The following is a 9,215-nucleotide window of genomic DNA, read 5'->3' as shown; positions in this document are numbered from 1 at the left end:
TCGCCTAAGTTCTCTCACCTAGAGAATTAGCTGCAGTCCGGCACTCGCCTAAGTTTGAAAAAATCCTACCGAGTGGAGAGCAAACCTCCCACTCGGGGGCTTAGCTGCAGCCTAGTGTTCGCCTAAGTTTTAAAAAAATCCAACCGAGTGGAGAGCGATCCTCCCACTCGGGGGCTTAGCTGCAGTCCAGCACTCGCCTAAGTTCTCTCACCTAGAGACTTAGCTGCAGTCTGGCACTCGCCTAAGTTTGAAAAAATCCTACCGAGTGGAGAGCAAACCTCCCACTCGGGGGCTTAGCTGCAGCCCAGTGCTCGCCTAAGTGTTTAAAAATCCTACCGAGTGGAGAGTAAACCTCTCACTCGGAGGCTTAGCTACAGCCCAGTGCTCGCCTAAGTACAAGACTCGACCCAATCCGCGAGTCGACCGCTACCTTCTCCCTCGGAGCTGCGTCGCAAATACAAGATTATTCCGAGTGAAGATCAAGTTCCACTCGACGAATCAAACCGTAAAGATATCCAACAAGAAATCAAGTTCAGAAAAAGCCCAAAAGGTCCTAGAACTCAAAGTACTCGAGCCCTCTGCTCAGCGGAGTTTAAACGGTTACAAATCCACTCGGCATCCCGAGGTAAATTCAAATTTTTTCATTCCTCGGGAGGACGACTGGAAGGGGCGACGAACTCATCCAAGTCGATCCCGTCGGCGATACGGGTGGCAGCGGCGATGAAAGTCTCCATGAAGTCTTGAAAGCTGTGCTTCTTGGTATTTGCAACTTGGATGGCCGCCAGCTTTTCTTCTCGCGCCTCCTTGCAATGGACGCGGACCAGAGACAGAGCGACATCGGCACCACATCTAGCAGAAGATTTCTTCCATTCCGCCACTCGACCTAGGACTTCGTTAAGTCGAGCCATCAGAGACTCGAGGTCGTTCTGAAGCGTCGTCCCAGGCCAGAGTGATGTGTCGATCTGCGACATTGCAACTTTCAGCCGAGCCAGATAATCAACGACGCTGGCAACACGAGACTCCAGTCGGAGCACGTTCATGGCAGCCTCGTCCTTCACAAGAGAGTTAACAGGGTCCAAGCTTGGCTCCACTCGACTGGTCTCCTCTTCAAAGTTCTGACAGAATTCTGCAAACACGATTCAAGAGTAAGACAGTGGCCCTACGCAGGCTTGGCAAACTGCAAGACAGTCAGGGCAGAGTAATTACCTTCAAGCATGACGAACAACTTCTTGGCAAGTCCACTGAGATAAGCTTCCAGATCTTTTACCTTCCCCACCAGCTCACCCGCCTTGTCGTGCAGAGCCATCTTCTCCTTCTTCAGTCGATTGGCATCTCGATTAGCTGTCTCGAGAGCGGTTTTCAGTCTGGAGTTCTCCTGTTCAAGAGCTCCGACCGAAGCCAATTTCTCCTCTGCAAGCTTCGTTTTGCTTGAGGCCTCCTTATGTGCCTCTGCAAGGTCTTGGTCCTTCTTCTTTAGAGCTTCCTCCAGTTTATCTATGGCGCGTCGAGTGGAACCAACATCAAGAATGGAGAAGAAAGAAAAGCCACCGTTAAGAATAGAGAACCTCACCAGCCATACCTTTCGCTTCTTCTTGCGCCTTCCTCAAATTCTCCTGAGCAAGCTTCAAGTTAAGGTTGAGCTGGATCTGTTGATTCTCCAACTCAGTATAGCGAGCTACAAGTTCGCAAGATTTCTGTAAAAAGGAAAATCAGTCGACAGACGTCCAAGATAAGTTGCTTCCGAGTAACTAAGAGACAATATGACGTTTCTAAGACCACAGCCGAATCAAAAACATTCGACAGTAGTCTCGGGGACTACACCCAGTGGGTGCATTCAGCGTGCCCCCACTGGTTCGACCAAAAAAAAGTCGACTGCCCGCAGTCGACCGGATACAATTCCACTCGACCTGGACCGACCAAACCGAGTGAAGAAATATAGCTACAGCAACACAATGTAAAGACTACAGTCGACTGCCAGCAGTCCACCGTAGTCTCGGGGACTACACCCAGTGGGTGCACTTAGCGTGCCCCCACTCGTCCAAAGGATTGGCAGACACACCCAGTGGGTGTACAGATACAGATACAAAAGATCTTCGGAAAAGAGACTCTTCAAACAGCATATCATAACAGACCAAGTGTCGAGTCGACTGACCTAGACGTTGCTCTGAAGAGCCGAACTTGCGTCATAGGCTGCTTGGCTGGCCTCCCGAGCCATCTTCACTTGCTCCATCATGATCCCCGCATGGCGTATAGCCTCCTTTGCAGCAGCCGCTTGGTCCTCAGGAACGGGGTACGTAGCAAAAAGCGAAGGTGGATCCGCAGTCGATGCCGAGGGCCGCGCACTCGCCAGAGGAACGGCGAAGGTCACAGAAGCCCGAGTGGTGTCACCACCATCCCGAGCCACGGCCTCGGACACCAGAGCAGATTGGGGGGTCTTGTCAGCCGACGCCCTCTTGTGCCTCCTCACTCTCAACGAACCGTCATCATCGTCATCCGGGAGGTCGATAACATGAGGAGGAGCTACAAGGAAAACATTCAATCGACCAGAGTAGCAATAAAGGTTCAGTCGACTCAAAGGCAGGACGTCAGCAATCGTACCAGGGTTGGAGGTAACAGCGTCCTCCATCTCTTGGTCGTCGTTCCTGGTGGAGACCTCAGAAGTAGCACCGCTGTAAATCTCGAAATTCAATCAGTTGGTTCAGTGAATCGACCAAGGATCCCTCCATGGTCGACAAAGGAAAGCAAGTCTTATTATTACCCGGAAATGGTAGGAACATCTATCTTCATCTTGGCCAAAGCCTTGGGCGGCTTGGATGGCGTCGCTCGTGGATGCTTGGGAGCCTTCCCAGTCGGCGGAGGAGAAGAGGTCCGAGGGCGTTTCGACAACTGCCCAACAGGAGCAGTCGCCTTGCCAGGTTCCCGCGCTGGATCGTGGGTGAGCTTGGATCGCCCCTCCAGGAGGGGGGGTTCAACCTCCTCCTCCTCCCCTTCACTGGAGAAGATGTCGTCGCCTCCCTCTCCCTCACCGTCGGACTCCCACTCGCCTTGGTCGTCCCCGCTCTCGCCTCCGCTCGCCTCCCCTTCCTCAGTCGACCCCTGTGCCCCGTTGGGCGTCGAGTACATCTCGGTGGTCGCCTGGAAAACAAGAGGCAAGACGAAAGTCAATCGACTTATTCAAAGAAGACCAATGCAGAAGACAAGATATCGGTCGGGAGCACAAAGACATACCCGGTCCACCTCATACGAGTTGTCGAGTGGGGTTACCCTCCTGGCTCCTCGGGGGTTGTCTTTGTTCCCCGTGATGCTCGACAGCCACCCCTCCACCATCTCGTCGGTGACCTCCTCCGGGTGGACCTGAGTGGTGTCATCAAGACCCGAATACAGTCACATCGGGTGGTCGCGGGCCTGGAGCGGTTGGATGCGCCTTTGAAGGAAGACCTCCAGCAGGTCCATTCCAGTCACACCCTTGCGGACAAGCTCAACCACTCGACCTGCCAGCACCTTGACTTGGGCCTTTTCCTCCGGCGCGACTTTCAGAGAGGCAGGCTTCTCGGCTCGGTCGAGGGAAAAAAGAGGAAGACCAGTCGACTGTCCTGGGGTCGCCTCGTCCTTGCAGTAGAACCAGGTCGACTGCCAGCCACGGACCGACTCCGGGAAGGTGATAGATGGAAAACAACTCTTCCCCCTCGTCTGGATCGCTAGGCCCCCGCACAGCTGGATCACCTGCGTCCTCTCGTCACTCGACTTCGCCTTCTTGACCGATTGAGAACGGCAGGTAAAGATGTGTTTGAAGAGTCCCCAATGGGGTCGACAACCCAAGAAAGCCTCACACATGGAGATGAAAGCAGCGAGGTAGACAGTGGAGTTGGGAGTGAAGTGGTGGAGCTGCGCTCCGAAGAAATTCACGAAACTCCGGAAGAAAGGATGGGGCGGTAGAGAAAACCCTCGGTCGATGTGGGTGGCTAGGAGCACGCACTCACCGTCGCGGCGTTGAGGTTCGATCTCTCCCCCCGGAAGACGCGCAGCTTCGTGGGGAATGACTCCCCCCTCGACCATATCGTCGAGATCCTCTTGCCGGAGCACCGATGGCATCCAGTCGCCCTGGATCCAACCTATGGGCAGAGCGGTCCTAGAGGAAGATCCGCCCCGAGCTGACCTCTTCCCTTTCCCCGCCGCCGCCGCCTTCTTCGCGCGCTCCAGAGTGGAGGTCTTGCTCTTTGTCATCGTCGCCGGCGAAGTCTCGCACGGGCCTGCTGCGTTGGGGCGGGAACGAAGGTGGCGCAAGGACTTGCGAAGGGGGAGAGGCGGAAGAAAGGAGGAGAAGAGAGCGCACTGCTTGGAAACCCCGAGCCGGCGATTTATAAGGGACCGCTTCCGATTGGCTGACTGGTAGGCCCAGGCTATCCAGTCAAATCCCGCAGCAGACGCGCGCGCAGTACGTGGCGAAAAAGACGACGCAGGGATCGAGGAGCTTCCGCTTTATTGCTTCCGATTACTGCGGCCGCTCCCGTCCCGCGCACTTCCCAAAATCCGAATCCCGCGACATCCGCGGGCCACAAAACAACTTGTCAAAACAGAAGACCCCGATCGCGCCGGCGCTCGGTATGTCACAAACAAAGAAATTCACTCGACGAAAGGCCTGGAATGGATCAAGGCGACTGAAAAAGGTTGGCAACGTCATCCATGACGATTGACCCAAAACGAGGCGCTCACATAGCCCGAAGAACCAGTCGGAAAGATCTCCAACTCTTTCCCCACTCTAACCTCGATCCATTCGGGGGCTAATGATGAAGACATGTACCTAGGGTAGGGACACGGACCTGACCAAAGAGTCCTACCCTAGGACACCCCTAGGAGAAGTCACCTTTCAATCGACTTGAAGGTATCCCACTTGACGGGTTCAAGACACTCGACCAAGAAGCTATCACTCGACCATGAAGCCAACCACTCGACTGCCAGGAGACCTAAAGTCACTCCGCAGGCAAACGGTCGGCTATTAAGTAGTCTTTATGATCATTATAGCACTTTATTAGGGACGTTACCAGAAACGTCCAATCTTAAATATACCTTAAACCCTACATTACTGAGGGCAAGAGGGGTCCGGCGAACTCTATATAAGCCACCCCCCTCCTCAGTATGAAGGGTTCGCACCCCTGTAATCCATACACGCATAATCCAGTCGACCGCCTCCGGGCTCCGAGACGTAGGGCTATTACTTCCTCTGAGAAGGACCTGAACTCGTAAACCTCGCGTGTAACAACTTCCCAATAGCTAAGATCTAGCCTCTCCATATTCACCCCCCTACATCACTGTCAGAGTTAGAACCACGACACTATACTATATGCATATTTGGCTGGTGGAAAGCTCTATGGTTACAGTTTTGCGTAAAGCCAATTTTTCCCTACTTCAAAGAAATAGATTTATTTAACTATCATGGTAGTTGTTAAACATTGAGAATGGTTGACAGCATTCTCAATCCCAATTAAGCATCATCATTAAACATAACCCAACAAAATTAATTTAGAGTAACATGTTGAGATTCACATGATAATCCAGGTACTAGATACTCAAGATGTCCATAACCGGGGACACGGCTAACCATGATTAGTTTATTACACTCTGCAGAGGTTTGCGCACTTTTCCCCACAAGACTCGATCGCCTCTGTTTGGTTTCTCGCACTACATGGTGTTTGAGAAGACAGATGACCGAGACATAGTCTTTCAGAAGCGCTAGCACCTTACGATCGGGTAGACCGTACCACCTACATCCCCTACATCTGCTAGTCTACCACTGTAAGAGTTCCCACAACTTAGTCAACTATGCTAGAGCCCGTAATAGCTTGTGGCTGCACACGGAAGTTTCTAGTATGAATAGTCTCATGATCCCTTTGAGCCTGGGTGGCAGTCCAAAAGAAAACAGGCAAGTCCTGGAATACCCAGGTGCCTCAATCCACCCAGATGTGTGTTTAGGTTGCCACCTTAGATAAACCATTAATTAACAAAACTCACATCTGTCATGGATATCACTCACCCAATCCACGTCTACTAGCATAGCATGGCATAATAAGCAAACGTAGAAGTAACTCCCAAAGGTTTGATATTAAACAGGTAATAGGTACTACCTCAACTACTTCCCATCCCACAATTTAATTAGATCCTAATCATGCAATGTGTGAGGATTGATCTAATGCAATAAAACTGGGTAGTAGGAAAGGTATGATCAAAGTGTTACTTGCCTTGCTGATGATCCGCGAAACCTAGAGATTCGAAGTAACAAGTGGCGCACTCCGGGTATTCTATCGCAGACAAACAAACAAGCATACAATAAGTACTCATCTAATGCACGGGTAAAACTCAAAGAAGAGATCTAACCAGAAGGTTCAACTTAAGAACTCCGGTTGGCAAAAAGAATCAAATCGAACGAAGCAACGAAAGTCAAACGACGAAAGAAAACAACTTCGTTCTACTAATCTGGATCTAGGGAAAATTTTGTAGTAGAAAAATCTTGTTTAAGTTGGTTAAACGGATAGAGGGTTTCGAGAAGAAACTCTAGGCGCTTGAATCGCCTGATTCCGATAAACGAGCGGAAAGTTATACTAAAACGAAAATCGGATCAGGAATCGCGATCAGAAAAATCATGGATTTAATCCGAGAAAAAGAAAAACGACGAATGTTCACTAGAACGAACGAACGGACGAACGCTCACTATTTAAATAAGCCGGAAAAACCAATCTATTTAAAAAAACGGACGAAAAAACCGAATGGTTTTTCGAAAAAAAATAAAAAAAATCGGCGCGGATTTCGAAGCGGCGGCGAACCTCGGGCGGCGTGCAGCGGCGACGGCGTCTGGCGGCGGCGGCGGGCGGTGAGGTGGCGCGGCGGCGGCTGCGGCGGCGGTGGCGAGGCGGCGGCGGCGGCGCGGCGTGGCGAAGGCGGGCGGCGGCGCGGCGGGGCGGCGGCATCGGCGGCGGCGGCGGCTTGGGGCTGGGCCAGCTAGGGTTTGCCCGGGTGGGCTGCCCCGGCTTATAAAGCCTTCCCGGGCTGGTGTCCCGGTCGGACACGGCCCGTAGGTCGGTGCGCGTTTTTTTAATTACGCGCAGAAGAAAAATAAAAAGAAATACTAAACGGACTCCAAATATTCCGAAATAAATTTTCACGGGCTTCTAAAATCAAGCCGCACAAGGTGAACATTTATTTGGGACCTAAATGCAATTTTGAAAAACGCACATTTTTCCTAAATTCAAATAAAACACCGAAAAAACTCCGAAATAAAATCTTATTTGATTTTATTATTAAATCCTCAATATTTCTTTATTTTGGGAAAGTCATTTTATTCCCTCTCTCATATTTTTGTAATAGAAATAATTGATGATAAAATAAATAAAATCAAATGATCCTATTCTCAAAATTTGAGAAAACTCAAATATGAAAATAATGAAATCCCCAACTATCTCCGTGGGTCATTGAGTTGCGTAGAATTTCTAGGATCAACCAAAATGCAAAATAAAATATGATATGCAATGATGATCTAATTTATAACATTCCAAATTGAAAATTTGGGATGTTACAAACCTACCCCCTTAAGATGAATCTCGCCCTCGAGATTCGGGTTGGCTAGAAAATAGGTGAGGGTGGTCCTTGAACAAATCTTCCTCTCGTTCCCAGGTGGCTTCATCCTCTGTGTGGTGGCTCCACTGAACCTTGCAAAACTTGATAACCTTGCTGCAGGTAACTCGGCTGGCAAACTCGAGGATCTTAACTGGTTTCTCCTCGTAGGTCAAATCGTTATCCAACTGAATAGTTTCCAATGGCACTGTGTCTCTCAATGGTATGTCAGCCATCTCCGCGTGACACTTCTTCAACTGAGAAACGTGGAACACATCATGAACTCCTGACAATCCTTCGGGCAATTCCAACTTGTAGGCCACTTCGCCCATACGCTCCAAAACTCGATATGGTCCTACAAATCGTGGTGCTAACTTCCCTTTAACTCCAAACGCTTTGTTCCCCGAAGTGGAGATACTCGAAGATAAGCTCTATCTCCGACTTCGTAAACTGTCTCCTTGCATTCAGAATCTGCATAACTTTTTTGCCTGGACTGGGCTATCTTGAGCCTTTCGCGAATCAATTTCACCTTCTGTTCAGACTCTTTAATCAAGTCAGGTCCAAACAACTGGCGGTCTCCAACTTCGTCCCACGATAACAGTGTCCTGCACCTCCTTCCGTACAAAGCTTTGAAAGGGGCCATCTTCAAACTGGTTTGGTAACTGTTGTTGTAAGAGAACTCTGCATATGGCAAATTATCGTCCCAACTAGATCCATAATCTAGCGCACAAGCTCTCAGCATATCCTCCAAAATCTGATTGACTCTATCGGTCTGTCCATCTGTCTGTGGATGAAAAGTTGTACTGAATTCTAGCCTGGTTCCCAAGGTTTCGTGCAACTGCTTCCAGAACTTTGAGATAAACTGGGTTCCTCTATCTGATACGATACTCCTTGGAACTCCATGCAAACATACGATCCTGGTCATGTATATCTTTGCCAACTTAGCACTGGTGTAAGTGGTCTTTACTGGGATGAAATGAGCTACTTTCGTCAATCGATCGACTACAACCCAAATCGAGTCATAGCCTGAATGAGTCCTGGGTAATCCTGTGATAAAATCCATGCCTAGCTTATCCCACTTCCATTCGGGTATCGGCAATGGTTGTAACAATCCTGCTGGCTTCTGATGCTCTGCCTTTACTCTCTGACATACATCACAAACTGCTACATACTCCACAATATCCTTCATCATTCCGGTCCACCAGAAAATATCCTTCAGATCCAAGTACATCTTGGTATTTCCTGGGTGAATTGAATACAGTGAGTCGTGTGCTTCTTGCAGTATCAACTTCCTGATCTCCGGGTCATTGGGCACGTAAACGCAGTCTTCAAACCATAGGGTATCGTGCTCATCCTCACGAAATCCCTTAGCTTTTCCTTTGCTAAGTTTCTCCTTAATGGAGGCAATCTCTTTGTCAGTCTTCTGAGCTTCTCTGATTCTATCCATCAAAGTTGACTGAATCTCCAACGTTGCTACATAGCCTCTCGGAACTATTTCCAAACATAGTTCATGAAGATTTTCTGCTAACTCCCTTGGTATTTCTCCTGTCATTAATGTATTGACATGGCTCTTACAGCTTAATGCGTCAGCTACTACATTAGCCTTTCCA

The sequence above is a fragment of the Triticum dicoccoides genome, chromosome 4A (genome assembly GCF_002162155.2).
Source record: "Triticum dicoccoides isolate Atlit2015 ecotype Zavitan chromosome 4A, WEW_v2.0, whole genome shotgun sequence".
Taxonomy (NCBI): domain Eukaryota; kingdom Viridiplantae; phylum Streptophyta; class Magnoliopsida; order Poales; family Poaceae; genus Triticum; species Triticum dicoccoides.
The sequence above is the reverse complement of the archived record's forward strand: the minus strand, read 5'-3'. Positions refer to the sequence as shown.